Here is a 17,762-nt window from a genome sequence, read left to right on the forward strand (position 1 = left end):
GTTGTTTAGTTTATTCTATTTTCCTAAATTCTCCACCTTTTTAAATCGGCAGGTACTATATTTGTTTTTTTTCTTCTTCTATTTGTAGTTAAGTCAAATTTTGCTATGGGGCATGCAAAAAAAAATTTTTTTATTACCTATATATAGAAATTATTCTGATATTGTTCTCGATCCAGTAAATTTATGTTTTACTTGCTGTTACGCCATTAGAGGCCTCTAAGGGCACTTGAGGTTAAAAACCTTCCCATGACCTATGAGAAGAACAATACCGGTTCAGTGGTTAGCTAGATCCTTAGGTACAGAAACACATAGACATCCTGTTACTTTTATATATAAAAAATTTTGGATAGTGTTCATAATAAGTTCCTGTGGGTGATTTTAAAATTGTTTTAAGTTCCTACTTGTAAGAACACTGTTTTCCTTCTCCTCTTGTAGTTCAAATTTTCTCATGGTAAGATCTTACTCCCACTCTACCTGGATCATGGTTGCACAGGTAAATAAATTGGCTAAAAAATGTATTTAAGTGACACGTCTTTTTATCTATCTATGAGTAAGGTTAAATTGGGTTTGTGACACAATAGATTTGATACCCTAGATGATAGATTTGATAAAATAATTTGTCCAGATTAAAAAGGAATTTAAAGCATAAAAAGTTTTTTGTCTATGATTAGTCACCTATTATATATTCCCAAACAACGGAATTTTGGACGAAGTAATATCTACCAATTTGGCCTTAAGTACTTAACTTGTTGAATGAAATGAAAAAATGCTCTTTCTTTCTAAAAAAAAAGTATACATTCTAGCCAAAAAAGTGATCATATTTATCCTAAACTGTGTTACTAATGGTTTAATTAAGAGATTCATCATCTAGACTTTCTATAATAAGTTGTAGTTTAGAATTCAGACAAGAATTATTTTTGCTTCGGGCTAATATTTTTAGGTTCATTTATAAATTTTAAAAATTATAATTTATATTTAGTCATATTTTATTTACTCATTTAATGATCAATATTTGCTTGCAAAGGACCCCTTTTCCTTTCCTGTTTGAAAGTTAGATGAGAAAAGTTGGTAAAGTTTGTAATTCAATTGTATCCTGGGTAGCATGGCTGCCTTGTGGCTGCCTGCCTGCTGTCCGCCAGCCAGCCAGCCTGCTGTCCACCAGCCTGGCCGTTCTCTTGTCTTCATCTGTTTATGATATAAAGTAAATAATCCAATTGTTGTGTGTCTGAAAGATTTGCTCCACATTTTATCTTATTTACACTTTTAAAACTTTTGTCTGTTACTGATAAAAGGAAAGTATATCTAGAACGGTTATATAAAAGACATTAATAGATTGTAAATAGATTTTGAAAATTTTTTTTAAAGATATTTCTACAGGAGTTAAAAGGAGGAAATCTAAAGCACCATTTTATTATTTTAAAAATTGTCTGAATAATTCAAAACTAATTCAACCTATTATATTACACAAAGTAGTTAGTTTTTTTTGTCGGAAGCTTTAAATCTCAATAACAGTTGAACTTATTGTGTTTTCTATTTTAGGAAAGATTCACACAGTCCATATAATGGTTTTAAGCTATTTTATTATTTAGATTTAAGTCTTGGGATGGTTTTAATTCATATTTATAGTTCCTCTCTGCTATTTAGAATACAATGTCCCCTGATGCTAGGAGCGTAGCCGCTAGTCCTAATATAAAAGAGGTGAAATAGAATTAATCGAGCATTCTATCTACCCCACATATTTTGTTTTATATTTATTTGTCTTTCTTTGTATTAAGTTCTCAGTTTGAGTTTTTAGTGGGCAGATTCGTTTTGTATATGGGAAGGTTTCACGCTATTCTATTTCATTTACACCATTGTCATAACTCCATCCTTAGTATAAGCAATAAGAGATAAGGAGTGCAGTCACTACACTAGTTTCATATGAGAGTATACTTTTTAAAAAGTAGATCTATTTTGATTTCACGATTTTCGTGAATTATTTATTTTCAAATGGCTGAATTGTGTTTTAGTCATTTAATACCAGTTGCGTTGCCCCTAACCTCTATGAGCTTCGTTTTTTTCCTTTTTTTTTCTAAAACTAAAATAAAAAGTATAAACTCTGATCCCCTTTCCATCAAGTACCCCTAGAGGCCCCTACGGGCGTAGCCGCTTGCAGATTAATATAGTTTAGAAACTGTATGAGCATGATCTAATTAAGTACTCATTGTTAAATGCCAAGAAACTTACATCTTCTGTCCAATAAACTCTCTCTGTCCCATATTTACTCCTATACCACAAATTTATACCTAGAGAAATAATTTAGCAGTTTCACTTATCAAGAAAATAAACTATATATAGGCTATCCTGTATATCTAGTATAATTAGGATGAATAGATACAAATATCAAACTGAAATACATTTTTATTGATTAATTTAATTCATAGCTAGATCAATTTCAAAACTTAGGTGTCAACATATAAAAATGGTTTTAGCACATTTTTCTTTAAAAAATGGATTTTCTGTAGTCGACTTTGGGGGGCCAGTACTCCCTCTCTGGTTGAGATATGACCTTCAAGCTTTGATATGTTCTAGTACATGTCCCTTATAGTATCTGTATACATTTTTAGCTCTATATCTCAATTTTGAAGTGTTTAGCAGCCATTCTTGCAAAAGGTTGATTATTTGAGCATAAGAAAAATGCGCTAAAGCCATTTATAGATGTTGACACCTAAGTTTTGAATTTTAGATTTTACTGTACTTTTTAAATAAAAACTGAAATATTTTTTTGTTGTCTTAAAAAACGAAGAAAATAAGCCATTAATCATTAAATTCTGATAACTATAAGTGGGGTAAAATTGCTTTCAAAAAAGTTCTCATAAAAAAAACACACTGTATAAATATGAATTAAAACCATCCCAAGACTTAAATCTAAATAATAAAATAGCTTAAAACCATTATATGGACTGTGTGAATCTTTCCTAAAATAGAGAACACAATAAGTTCAACTGTTATTGAGATTTAAAGCTTCCGACAAAAAACCTAACTATTTGGTGTAATATAATAGGTTGAATTAATTTTGAATTATTCAGACAATTTTTAAAATAATAAAATGGTGCTTTAGATTTTTTTCAAAATCTATTTACAACCTATTAATTTAGAATACAATGTCCCCTGATGCAGGAGCGTAGCCGCTAGTCCTAATATAAAAGAGGTGAAATAGAATTAATCGAGCATTCTATCTACCCCACATATTTTGTTTTATATTTATTTGTCTTTCTTTGTATTAAGTTCTCAGTTTGAGTTTTTAGTGGGCAGATTCGTTTTGTATATGGGAAGGTTTCACGCTATTCTATTTCATTTACACCATTGTCATAACTCCATCCTTAGTATAAGCAATAAGAGATAAGGAGTGCAGTCACTACACTAGTTTCATATGAGAGTATACTTTTTAAAAAGTAGATCTATTTTGATTTCACGATTTTCGTGAATTATTTATTTTCAAATGGCTGAATTGTGTTTTAGTCATTTAATACCAGTTGCGTTGCCCCTAACCTCTATGAGCTTCGTTTTTTTCCTTTTTTTTTCTAAAACTAAAATAAAAAGTATAAACTCTGATCCCCTTTCCATCAAGTACCCCTAGAGGCCCCTACGGGCGTAGCCGCTTGCAGATTAATATAGTTTAGAAACTGTATGAGCATGATCTAATTAAGTACTCATTGTTAAATGCCAAGAAACTTACATCTTCTGTCCAATAAACTCTCTCTGTCCCATATTTACTCCTATACCACAAATTTATACCTAGAGAAATAATTTAGCAGTTTCACTTATCAAGAAAATAAACTATATATAGGCTATCCTGTATATCTAGTATAATTAGGATGAATAGATACAAATATCAAACTGAAATACATTTTTATTGATTAATTTAATTCATAGCTAGATCAATTTCAAAACTTAGGTGTCAACATATAAAAATGGTTTTAGCACATTTTTCTTTAAAAAATGGATTTTCTGTAGTCGACTTTGGGGGGCCAGTACTCCCTCTCTGGTTGAGATATGACCTTCAAGCTTTGATATGTTCTAGTACATGTCCCTTATAGTATCTGTATACATTTTTAGCTCTATATCTCAATTTTGAAGTGTTTAGCAGCCATTCTTGCAAAAGGTTGATTATTTGAGCATAAGAAAAATGCGCTAAAGCCATTTATAGATGTTGACACCTAAGTTTTGAATTTTAGATTTTACTGTACTTTTTAAATAAAAACTGAAATATTTTTTTGTTGTCTTAAAAAACGAAGAAAATAAGCCATTAATCATTAAATTCTGATAACTATAAGTGGGGTAAAATTGCTTTCAAAAAAGTTCTCATAAAAAAAACACACTGTATAAATATGAATTAAAACCATCCCAAGACTTAAATCTAAATAATAAAATAGCTTAAAACCATTATATGGACTGTGTGAATCTTTCCTAAAATAGAGAACACAATAAGTTCAACTGTTATTGAGATTTAAAGCTTCCGACAAAAAACCTAACTATTTGGTGTAATATAATAGGTTGAATTAATTTTGAATTATTCAGACAATTTTTAAAATAATAAAATGGTGCTTTAGATTTTTTTCAAAATCTATTTACAACCTATTAATTTAGAATACAATGTCCCCTGATGCAGGAGCGTAGCCGCTAGTCCTAATATAAAAGAGGTGAAATAGAATTAATCGAGCATTCTATCTACCCCACATATTTTGTTTTATATTTATTTGTCTTTCTTTGTATTAAGTTCTCAGTTTGAGTTTTTAGTGGGCAGATTCGTTTTGTATATGGGAAGGTTTCACGCTATTCTATTTCATTTACACCATTGTCATAACTCCATCCTTAGTATAAGCAATAAGAGATAAGGAGTGCAGTCACTACACTAGTTTCATATGAGAGTATACTTTTTAAAAAGTAGATCTATTTTGATTTCACGATTTTCGTGAATTATTTATTTTCAAATGGCTGAATTGTGTTTTAGTCATTTAATACCAGTTGCGTTGCCCCTAACCTCTATGAGCTTCGTTTTTTTCCTTTTTTTTTCTAAAACTAAAATAAAAAGTATAAACTCTGATCCCCTTTCCATCAAGTACCCCTAGAGGCCCCTACGGGCGTAGCCGCTTGCAGATTAATATAGTTTAGAAACTGTATGAGCATGATCTAATTAAGTACTCATTGTTAAATGCCAAGAAACTTACATCTTCTGTCCAATAAACTCTCTCTGTCCCATATTTACTCCTATACCACAAATTTATACCTAGAGAAATAATTTAGCAGTTTCACTTATCAAGAAAATAAACTATATATAGGCTATCCTGTATATCTAGTATAATTAGGATGAATAGATACAAATATCAAACTGAAATACATTTTTATTGATTAATTTAATTCATAGCTAGATCAATTTCAAAACTTAGGTGTCAACATATAAAAATGGTTTTAGCACATTTTTCTTTAAAAAATGGATTTTCTGTAGTCGACTTTGGGGGGCCAGTACTCCCTCTCTGGTTGAGATATGACCTTCAAGCTTTGATATGTTCTAGTACATGTCCCTTATAGTATCTGTATACATTTTTAGCTCTATATCTCAATTTTGAAGTGTTTAGCAGCCATTCTTGCAAAAGGTTGATTATTTGAGCATAAGAAAAATGCGCTAAAGCCATTTATAGATGTTGACACCTAAGTTTTGAATTTTAGATTTTACTGTACTTTTTAAATAAAAACTGAAATATTTTTTTGTTGTCTTAAAAAACGAAGAAAATAAGCCATTAATCATTAAATTCTGATAACTATAAGTGGGGTAAAATTGCTTTCAAAAAAGTTCTCATAAAAAAAACACACTGTATAAATATGAATTAAAACCATCCCAAGACTTAAATCTAAATAATAAAATAGCTTAAAACCATTATATGGACTGTGTGAATCTTTCCTAAAATAGAGAACACAATAAGTTCAACTGTTATTGAGATTTAAAGCTTCCGACAAAAAACCTAACTATTTGGTGTAATATAATAGGTTGAATTAATTTTGAATTATTCAGACAATTTTTAAAATAATAAAATGGTGCTTTAGATTTTTTTCAAAATCTATTTACAACCTATTAATTTAGAATACAATGTCCCCTGATGCAGGAGCGTAGCCGCTAGTCCTAATATAAAAGAGGTGAAATAGAATTAATCGAGCATTCTATCTACCCCACATATTTTGTTTTATATTTATTTGTCTTTCTTTGTATTAAGTTCTCAGTTTGAGTTTTTAGTGGGCAGATTCGTTTTGTATATGGGAAGGTTTCACGCTATTCTATTTCATTTACACCATTGTCATAACTCCATCCTTAGTATAAGCAATAAGAGATAAGGAGTGCAGTCACTACACTAGTTTCATATGAGAGTATACTTTTTAAAAAGTAGATCTATTTTGATTTCACGATTTTCGTGAATTATTTATTTTCAAATGGCTGAATTGTGTTTTAGTCATTTAATACCAGTTGCGTTGCCCCTAACCTCTATGAGCTTCGTTTTTTTCCTTTTTTTTTCTAAAACTAAAATAAAAAGTATAAACTCTGATCCCCTTTCCATCAAGTACCCCTAGAGGCCCCTACGGGCGTAGCCGCTTGCAGATTAATATAGTTTAGAAACTGTATGAGCATGATCTAATTAAGTACTCATTGTTAAATGCCAAGAAACTTACATCTTCTGTCCAATAAACTCTCTCTGTCCCATATTTACTCCTATACCACAAATTTATACCTAGAGAAATAATTTAGCAGTTTCACTTATCAAGAAAATAAACTATATATAGGCTATCCTGTATATCTAGTATAATTAGGATGAATAGATACAAATATCAAACTGAAATACATTTTTATTGATTAATTTAATTCATAGCTAGATCAATTTCAAAACTTAGGTGTCAACATATAAAAATGGTTTTAGCACATTTTTCTTTAAAAAATGGATTTTCTGTAGTCGACTTTGGGGGGCCAGTACTCCCTCTCTGGTTGAGATATGACCTTCAAGCTTTGATATGTTCTAGTACATGTCCCTTATAGTATCTGTATACATTTTTAGCTCTATATCTCAATTTTGAAGTGTTTAGCAGCCATTCTTGCAAAAGGTTGATTATTTGAGCATAAGAAAAATGCGCTAAAGCCATTTATAGATGTTGACACCTAAGTTTTGAATTTTAGATTTTACTGTACTTTTTAAATAAAAACTGAAATATTTTTTTGTTGTCTTAAAAAACGAAGAAAATAAGCCATTAATCATTAAATTCTGATAACTATAAGTGGGGTAAAATTGCTTTCAAAAAAGTTCTCATAAAAAAAACACACTGTATAAATATGAATTAAAACCATCCCAAGACTTAAATCTAAATAATAAAATAGCTTAAAACCATTATATGGACTGTGTGAATCTTTCCTAAAATAGAGAACACAATAAGTTCAACTGTTATTGAGATTTAAAGCTTCCGACAAAAAACCTAACTATTTGGTGTAATATAATAGGTTGAATTAATTTTGAATTATTCAGACAATTTTTAAAATAATAAAATGGTGCTTTAGATTTTTTTCAAAATCTATTTACAACCTATTAATTTAGAATACAATGTCCCCTGATGCAGGAGCGTAGCCGCTAGTCCTAATATAAAAGAGGTGAAATAGAATTAATCGAGCATTCTATCTACCCCACATATTTTGTTTTATATTTATTTGTCTTTCTTTGTATTAAGTTCTCAGTTTGAGTTTTTAGTGGGCAGATTCGTTTTGTATATGGGAAGGTTTCACGCTATTCTATTTCATTTACACCATTGTCATAACTCCATCCTTAGTATAAGCAATAAGAGATAAGGAGTGCAGTCACTACACTAGTTTCATATGAGAGTATACTTTTTAAAAAGTAGATCTATTTTGATTTCACGATTTTCGTGAATTATTTATTTTCAAATGGCTGAATTGTGTTTTAGTCATTTAATACCAGTTGCGTTGCCCCTAACCTCTATGAGCTTCGTTTTTTTCCTTTTTTTTTCTAAAACTAAAATAAAAAGTATAAACTCTGATCCCCTTTCCATCAAGTACCCCTAGAGGCCCCTACGGGCGTAGCCGCTTGCAGATTAATATAGTTTAGAAACTGTATGAGCATGATCTAATTAAGTACTCATTGTTAAATGCCAAGAAACTTACATCTTCTGTCCAATAAACTCTCTCTGTCCCATATTTACTCCTATACCACAAATTTATACCTAGAGAAATAATTTAGCAGTTTCACTTATCAAGAAAATAAACTATATATAGGCTATCCTGTATATCTAGTATAATTAGGATGAATAGATACAAATATCAAACTGAAATACATTTTTATTGATTAATTTAATTCATAGCTAGATCAATTTCAAAACTTAGGTGTCAACATATAAAAATGGTTTTAGCACATTTTTCTTTAAAAAATGGATTTTCTGTAGTCGACTTTGGGGGGCCAGTACTCCCTCTCTGGTTGAGATATGACCTTCAAGCTTTGATATGTTCTAGTACATGTCCCTTATAGTGTCTGTATACATTTTTAGCTCTATATCTCAATTTTGAAGTGTTTAGCAGCCATTCTTGCAAAAGGTTGATTATTTGAGCATAAGAAAAATGCGCTAAAGCCATTTATAGATGTTGACACCTAAGTTTTGAATTTTAGATTTTACTGTACTTTTTAAATAAAAACTGAAATATTTTTTTGTTGTCTTAAAAAACGAAGAAAATAAGCCATTAATCATTAAATTCTGATAACTATAAGTGGGGTAAAATTGCTTTCAAAAAAGTTCTCATAAAAAAAACACACTGTATAAATATGAATTAAAACCATCCCAAGACTTAAATCTAAATAATAAAATAGCTTAAAACCATTATATGGACTGTGTGAATCTTTCCTAAAATAGAGAACACAATAAGTTCAACTGTTATTGAGATTTAAAGCTTCCGACAAAAAACCTAACTATTTGGTGTAATATAATAGGTTGAATTAATTTTGAATTATTCAGACAATTTTTAAAATAATAAAATGGTGCTTTAGATTTTTTTCAAAATCTATTTACAACCTATTAATTTAGAATACAATGTCCCCTGATGCAGGAGCGTAGCCGCTAGTCCTAATATAAAAGAGGTGAAATAGAATTAATCGAGCATTCTATCTACCCCACATATTTTGTTTTATATTTATTTGTCTTTCTTTGTATTAAGTTCTCAGTTTGAGTTTTTAGTGGGCAGATTCGTTTTGTATATGGGAAGGTTTCACGCTATTCTATTTCATTTACACCATTGTCATAACTCCATCCTTAGTATAAGCAATAAGAGATAAGGAGTGCAGTCACTACACTAGTTTCATATGAGAGTATACTTTTTAAAAAGTAGATCTATTTTGATTTCACGATTTTCGTGAATTATTTATTTTCAAATGGCTGAATTGTGTTTTAGTCATTTAATACCAGTTGCGTTGCCCCTAACCTCTATGAGCTTCGTTTTTTTCCTTTTTTTTTCTAAAACTAAAATAAAAAGTATAAACTCTGATCCCCTTTCCATCAAGTACCCCTAGAGGCCCCTACGGGCGTAGCCGCTTGCAGATTAATATAGTTTAGAAACTGTATGAGCATGATCTAATTAAGTACTCATTGTTAAATGCCAAGAAACTTACATCTTCTGTCCAATAAACTCTCTCTGTCCCATATTTACTCCTATACCACAAATTTATACCTAGAGAAATAATTTAGCAGTTTCACTTATCAAGAAAATAAACTATATATAGGCTATCCTGTATATCTAGTATAATTAGGATGAATAGATACAAATATCAAACTGAAATACATTTTTATTGATTAATTTAATTCATAGCTAGATCAATTTCAAAACTTAGGTGTCAACATATAAAAATGGTTTTAGCACATTTTTCTTTAAAAAATGGATTTTCTGTAGTCGACTTTGGGGGGCCAGTACTCCCTCTCTGGTTGAGATATGACCTTCAAGCTTTGATATGTTCTAGTACATGTCCCTTATAGTATCTGTATACATTTTTAGCTCTATATCTCAATTTTGAAGTGTTTAGCAGCCATTCTTGCAAAAGGTTGATTATTTGAGCATAAGAAAAATGCGCTAAAGCCATTTATAGATGTTGACACCTAAGTTTTGAATTTTAGATTTTACTGTACTTTTTAAATAAAAACTGAAATATTTTTTTGTTGTCTTAAAAAACGAAGAAAATAAGCCATTAATCATTAAATTCTGATAACTATAAGTGGGGTAAAATTGCTTTCAAAAAAGTTCTCATAAAAAAAACACACTGTATAAATATGAATTAAAACCATCCCAAGACTTAAATCTAAATAATAAAATAGCTTAAAACCATTATATGGACTGTGTGAATCTTTCCTAAAATAGAGAACACAATAAGTTCAACTGTTATTGAGATTTAAAGCTTCCGACAAAAAACCTAACTATTTGGTGTAATATAATAGGTTGAATTAATTTTGAATTATTCAGACAATTTTTAAAATAATAAAATGGTGCTTTAGATTTTTTTCAAAATCTATTTACAACCTATTAATTTAGAATACAATGTCCCCTGATGCAGGAGCGTAGCCGCTAGTCCTAATATAAAAGAGGTGAAATAGAATTAATCGAGCATTCTATCTACCCCACATATTTTGTTTTATATTTATTTGTCTTTCTTTGTATTAAGTTCTCAGTTTGAGTTTTTAGTGGGCAGATTCGTTTTGTATATGGGAAGGTTTCACGCTATTCTATTTCATTTACACCATTGTCATAACTCCATCCTTAGTATAAGCAATAAGAGATAAGGAGTGCAGTCACTACACTAGTTTCATATGAGAGTATACTTTTTAAAAAGTAGATCTATTTTGATTTCACGATTTTCGTGAATTATTTATTTTCAAATGGCTGAATTGTGTTTTAGTCATTTAATACCAGTTGCGTTGCCCCTAACCTCTATGAGCTTCGTTTTTTTCCTTTTTTTTTCTAAAACTAAAATAAAAAGTATAAACTCTGATCCCCTTTCCATCAAGTACCCCTAGAGGCCCCTACGGGCGTAGCCGCTTGCAGATTAATATAGTTTAGAAACTGTATGAGCATGATCTAATTAAGTACTCATTGTTAAATGCCAAGAAACTTACATCTTCTGTCCAATAAACTCTCTCTGTCCCATATTTACTCCTATACCACAAATTTATACCTAGAGAAATAATTTAGCAGTTTCACTTATCAAGAAAATAAACTATATATAGGCTATCCTGTATATCTAGTATAATTAGGATGAATAGATACAAATATCAAACTGAAATACATTTTTATTGATTAATTTAATTCATAGCTAGATCAATTTCAAAACTTAGGTGTCAACATATAAAAATGGTTTTAGCACATTTTTCTTTAAAAAATGGATTTTCTGTAGTCGACTTTGGGGGGCCAGTACTCCCTCTCTGGTTGAGATATGACCTTCAAGCTTTGATATGTTCTAGTACATGTCCCTTATAGTATCTGTATACATTTTTAGCTCTATATCTCAATTTTGAAGTGTTTAGCAGCCATTCTTGCAAAAGGTTGATTATTTGAGCATAAGAAAAATGCGCTAAAGCCATTTATAGATGTTGACACCTAAGTTTTGAATTTTAGATTTTACTGTACTTTTTAAATAAAAACTGAAATATTTTTTTGTTGTCTTAAAAAACGAAGAAAATAAGCCATTAATCATTAAATTCTGATAACTATAAGTGGGGTAAAATTGCTTTCAAAAAAGTTCTCATAAAAAAAACACACTGTATAAATATGAATTAAAACCATCCCAAGACTTAAATCTAAATAATAAAATAGCTTAAAACCATTATATGGACTGTGTGAATCTTTCCTAAAATAGAGAACACAATAAGTTCAACTGTTATTGAGATTTAAAGCTTCCGACAAAAAACCTAACTATTTGGTGTAATATAATAGGTTGAATTAATTTTGAATTATTCAGACAATTTTTAAAATAATAAAATGGTGCTTTAGATTTTTTTCAAAATCTATTTACAACCTATTAATTTAGAATACAATGTCCCCTGATGCAGGAGCGTAGCCGCTAGTCCTAATATAAAAGAGGTGAAATAGAATTAATCGAGCATTCTATCTACCCCACATATTTTGTTTTATATTTATTTGTCTTTCTTTGTATTAAGTTCTCAGTTTGAGTTTTTAGTGGGCAGATTCGTTTTGTATATGGGAAGGTTTCACGCTATTCTATTTCATTTACACCATTGTCATAACTCCATCCTTAGTATAAGCAATAAGAGATAAGGAGTGCAGTCACTACACTAGTTTCATATGAGAGTATACTTTTTAAAAAGTAGATCTATTTTGATTTCACGATTTTCGTGAATTATTTATTTTCAAATGGCTGAATTGTGTTTTAGTCATTTAATACCAGTTGCGTTGCCCCTAACCTCTATGAGCTTCGTTTTTTTCCTTTTTTTTCTAAAACTAAAATAAAAAGTATAAACTCTGATCCCCTTTCCATCAAGTACCCCTAGAGGCCCCTACGGGCGTAGCCGCTTGCAGATTAATATAGTTTAGAAACTGTATGAGCATGATCTAATTAAGTACTCATTGTTAAATGCCAAGAAACTTACATCTTCTGTCCAATAAACTCTCTCTGTCCCATATTTACTCCTATACCACAAATTTATACCTAGAGAAATAATTTAGCAGTTTCACTTATCAAGAAAATAAACTATATATAGGCTATCCTGTATATCTAGTATAATTAGGATGAATAGATACAAATATCAAACTGAAATACATTTTTATTGATTAATTTAATTCATAGCTAGATCAATTTCAAAACTTAGGTGTCAACATATAAAAATGGTTTTAGCACATTTTTCTTTAAAAAATGGATTTTCTGTAGTCGACTTTGGGGGGCCAGTACTCCCTCTCTGGTTGAGATATGACCTTCAAGCTTTGATATGTTCTAGTACATGTCCCTTATAGTATCTGTATACATTTTTAGCTCTATATCTCAATTTTGAAGTGTTTAGCAGCCATTCTTGCAAAAGGTTGATTATTTGAGCATAAGAAAAATGCGCTAAAGCCATTTATAGATGTTGACACCTAAGTTTTGAATTTTAGATTTTACTGTACTTTTTAAATAAAAACTGAAATATTTTTTTGTTGTCTTAAAAAACGAAGAAAATAAGCCATTAATCATTAAATTCTGATAACTATAAGTGGGGTAAAATTGCTTTCAAAAAAGTTCTCATAAAAAAAACACACTGTATAAATATGAATTAAAACCATCCCAAGACTTAAATCTAAATAATAAAATAGCTTAAAACCATTATATGGACTGTGTGAATCTTTCCTAAAATAGAGAACACAATAAGTTCAACTGTTATTGAGATTTAAAGCTTCCGACAAAAAACCTAACTATTTGGTGTAATATAATAGGTTGAATTAATTTTGAATTATTCAGACAATTTTTAAAATAATAAAATGGTGCTTTAGATTTTTTTCAAAATCTATTTACAACCTATTAATTTAGAATACAATGTCCCCTGATGCAGGAGCGTAGCCGCTAGTCCTAATATAAAAGAGGTGAAATAGAATTAATCGAGCATTCTATCTACCCCACATATTTTGTTTTATATTTATTTGTCTTTCTTTGTATTAAGTTCTCAGTTTGAGTTTTTAGTGGGCAGATTCGTTTTGTATATGGGAAGGTTTCACGCTATTCTATTTCATTTACACCATTGTCATAACTCCATCCTTAGTATAAGCAATAAGAGATAAGGAGTGCAGTCACTACACTAGTTTCATATGAGAGTATACTTTTTAAAAAGTAGATCTATTTTGATTTCACGATTTTCGTGAATTATTTATTTTCAAATGGCTGAATTGTGTTTTAGTCATTTAATACCAGTTGCGTTGCCCCTAACCTCTATGAGCTTCGTTTTTTTCCTTTTTTTTTCTAAAACTAAAATAAAAAGTATAAACTCTGATCCCCTTTCCATCAAGTACCCCTAGAGGCCCCTACGGGCGTAGCCGCTTGCAGATTAATATAGTTTAGAAACTGTATGAGCATGATCTAATTAAGTACTCATTGTTAAATGCCAAGAAACTTACATCTTCTGTCCAATAAACTCTCTCTGTCCCATATTTACTCCTATACCACAAATTTATACCTAGAGAAATAATTTAGCAGTTTCACTTATCAAGAAAATAAACTATATATAGGCTATCCTGTATATCTAGTATAATTAGGATGAATAGATACAAATATCAAACTGAAATACATTTTTATTGATTAATTTAATTCATAGCTAGATCAATTTCAAAACTTAGGTGTCAACATATAAAAATGGTTTTAGCACATTTTTCTTTAAAAAATGGATTTTCTGTAGTCGACTTTGGGGGGCCAGTACTCCCTCTCTGGTTGAGATATGACCTTCAAGCTTTGATATGTTCTAGTACATGTCCCTTATAGTATCTGTATACATTTTTAGCTCTATATCTCAATTTTGAAGTGTTTAGCAGCCATTCTTGCAAAAGGTTGATTATTTGAGCATAAGAAAAATGCGCTAAAGCCATTTATAGATGTTGACACCTAAGTTTTGAATTTTAGATTTTACTGTACTTTTTAAATAAAAACTGAAATATTTTTTTGTTGTCTTAAAAAACGAAGAAAATAAGCCATTAATCATTAAATTCTGATAACTATAAGTGGGGTAAAATTGCTTTCAAAAAAGTTCTCATAAAAAAAACACACTGTATAAATATGAATTAAAACCATCCCAAGACTTAAATCTAAATAATAAAATAGCTTAAAACCATTATATGGACTGTGTGAATCTTTCCTAAAATAGAGAACACAATAAGTTCAACTGTTATTGAGATTTAAAGCTTCCGACAAAAAACCTAACTATTTGGTGTAATATAATAGGTTGAATTAATTTTGAATTATTCAGACAATTTTTAAAATAATAAAATGGTGCTTTAGATTTTTTTCAAAATCTATTTACAACCTATTAATTTAGAATACAATGTCCCCTGATGCAGGAGCGTAGCCGCTAGTCCTAATATAAAAGAGGTGAAATAGAATTAATCGAGCATTCTATCTACCCCACATATTTTGTTTTATATTTATTTGTCTTTCTTTGTATTAAGTTCTCAGTTTGAGTTTTTAGTGGGCAGATTCGTTTTGTATATGGGAAGGTTTCACGCTATTCTATTTCATTTACACCATTGTCATAACTCCATCCTTAGTATAAGCAATAAGAGATAAGGAGTGCAGTCACTACACTAGTTTCATATGAGAGTATACTTTTTAAAAAGTAGATCTATTTTGATTTCACGATTTTCGTGAATTATTTATTTTCAAATGGCTGAATTGTGTTTTAGTCATTTAATACCAGTTGCGTTGCCCCTAACCTCTATGAGCTTCGTTTTTTTCCTTTTTTTTTCTAAAACTAAAATAAAAAGTATAAACTCTGATCCCCTTTCCATCAAGTACCCCTAGAGGCCCCTACGGGCGTAGCCGCTTGCAGATTAATATAGTTTAGAAACTGTATGAGCATGATCTAATTAAGTACTCATTGTTAAATGCCAAGAAACTTACATCTTCTGTCCAATAAACTCTCTCTGTCCCATATTTACTCCTATACCACAAATTTATACCTAGAGAAATAATTTAGCAGTTTCACTTATCAAGAAAATAAACTATATATAGGCTATCCTGTATATCTAGTATAATTAGGATGAATAGATACAAATATCAAACTGAAATACATTTTTATTGATTAATTTAATTCATAGCTAGATCAATTTCAAAACTTAGGTGTCAACATATAAAAATGGTTTTAGCACATTTTTCTTTAAAAAATGGATTTTCTGTAGTCGACTTTGGGGGGCCAGTACTCCCTCTCTGGTTGAGATATGACCTTCAAGCTTTGATATGTTCTAGTACATGTCCCTTATAGTATCTGTATACATTTTTAGCTCTATATCTCAATTTTGAAGTGTTTAGCAGCCATTCTTGCAAAAGGTTGATTATTTGAGCATAAGAAAAATGCGCTAAAGCCATTTATAGATGTTGACACCTAAGTTTTGAATTTTAGATTTTACTGTACTTTTTAAATAAAAACTGAAATATTTTTTTGTTGTCTTAAAAAACGAAGAAAATAAGCCATTAATCATTAAATTCTGATAACTATAAGTGGGGTAAAATTGCTTTCAAAAAAGTTCTCATAAAAAAAACACACTGTATAAATATGAATTAAAACCATCCCAAGACTTAAATCTAAATAATAAAATAGCTTAAAACCATTATATGGACTGTGTGAATCTTTCCTAAAATAGAGAACACAATAAGTTCAACTGTTATTGAGATTTAAAGCTTCCGACAAAAAACCTAACTATTTGGTGTAATATAATAGGTTGAATTAATTTTGAATTATTCAGACAATTTTTAAAATAATAAAATGGTGCTTTAGATTTTTTTCAAAATCTATTTACAACCTATTAATTTAGAATACAATGTCCCCTGATGCAGGAGCGTAGCCGCTAGTCCTAATATAAAAGAGGTGAAATAGAATTAATCGAGCATTCTATCTACCCCACATATTTTGTTTTATATTTATTTGTCTTTCTTTGTATTAAGTTCTCAGTTTGAGTTTTTAGTGGGCAGATTCGTTTTGTATATGGGAAGGTTTCACGCTATTCTATTTCATTTACACCATTGTCATAACTCCATCCTTAGTATAAGCAATAAGAGATAAGGAGTGCAGTCACTACACTAGTTTCATATGAGAGTATACTTTTTAAAAAGTAGATCTATTTTGATTTCACGATTTTCGTGAATTATTTATTTTCAAATGGCTGAATTGTGTTTTAGTCATTTAATACCAGTTGCGTTGCCCCTAACCTCTATGAGCTTCGTTTTTTTCCTTTTTTTTTCTAAAACTAAAATAAAAAGTATAAACTCTGATCCCCTTTCCATCAAGTACCCCTAGAGGCCCCTACGGGCGTAGCCGCTTGCAGATTAATATAGTTTAGAAACTGTATGAGCATGATCTAATTAAGTACTCATTGTTAAATGCCAAGAAACTTACATCTTCTGTCCAATAAACTCTCTCTGTCCCATATTTACTCCTATACCACAAATTTATACCTAGAGAAATAATTTAGCAGTTTCACTTATCAAGAAAATAAACTATATATAGGCTATCCTGTATATCTAGTATAATTAGGATGAATAGATACAAATATCAAACTGAAATACATTTTTATTGATTAATTTAATTCATAGCTAGATCAATTTCAAAACTTAGGTGTCAACATATAAAAATGGTTTTAGCACATTTTTCTTTAAAAAATGGATTTTCTGTAGTCGACTTTGGGGGGCCAGTACTCCCTCTCTGGTTGAGATATGACCTTCAAGCTTTGATATGTTCTAGTACATGTCCCTTATAGTATCTGTATACATTTTTAGCTCTATATCTCAATTTTGAAGTGTTTAGCAGCCATTCTTGCAAAAGGTTGATTATTTGAGCATAAGAAAAATGCGCTAAAGCCATTTATAGATGTTGACACCTAAGTTTTGAATTTTAGATTTTACTGTACTTTTTAAATAAAAACTGAAATATTTTTTTGTTGTCTTAAAAAACGAAGAAAATAAGCCATTAATCATTAAATTCTGATAACTATAAGTGGGGTAAAATTGCTTTCA

This window comes from Acartia tonsa, chromosome 3, assembly GCF_053477335.1.
Source record: "Acartia tonsa isolate MP-2025a chromosome 3, ASM5347733v1, whole genome shotgun sequence".
Classification (NCBI taxonomy): Eukaryota; Metazoa; Arthropoda; class Copepoda; order Calanoida; family Acartiidae; genus Acartia; species Acartia tonsa.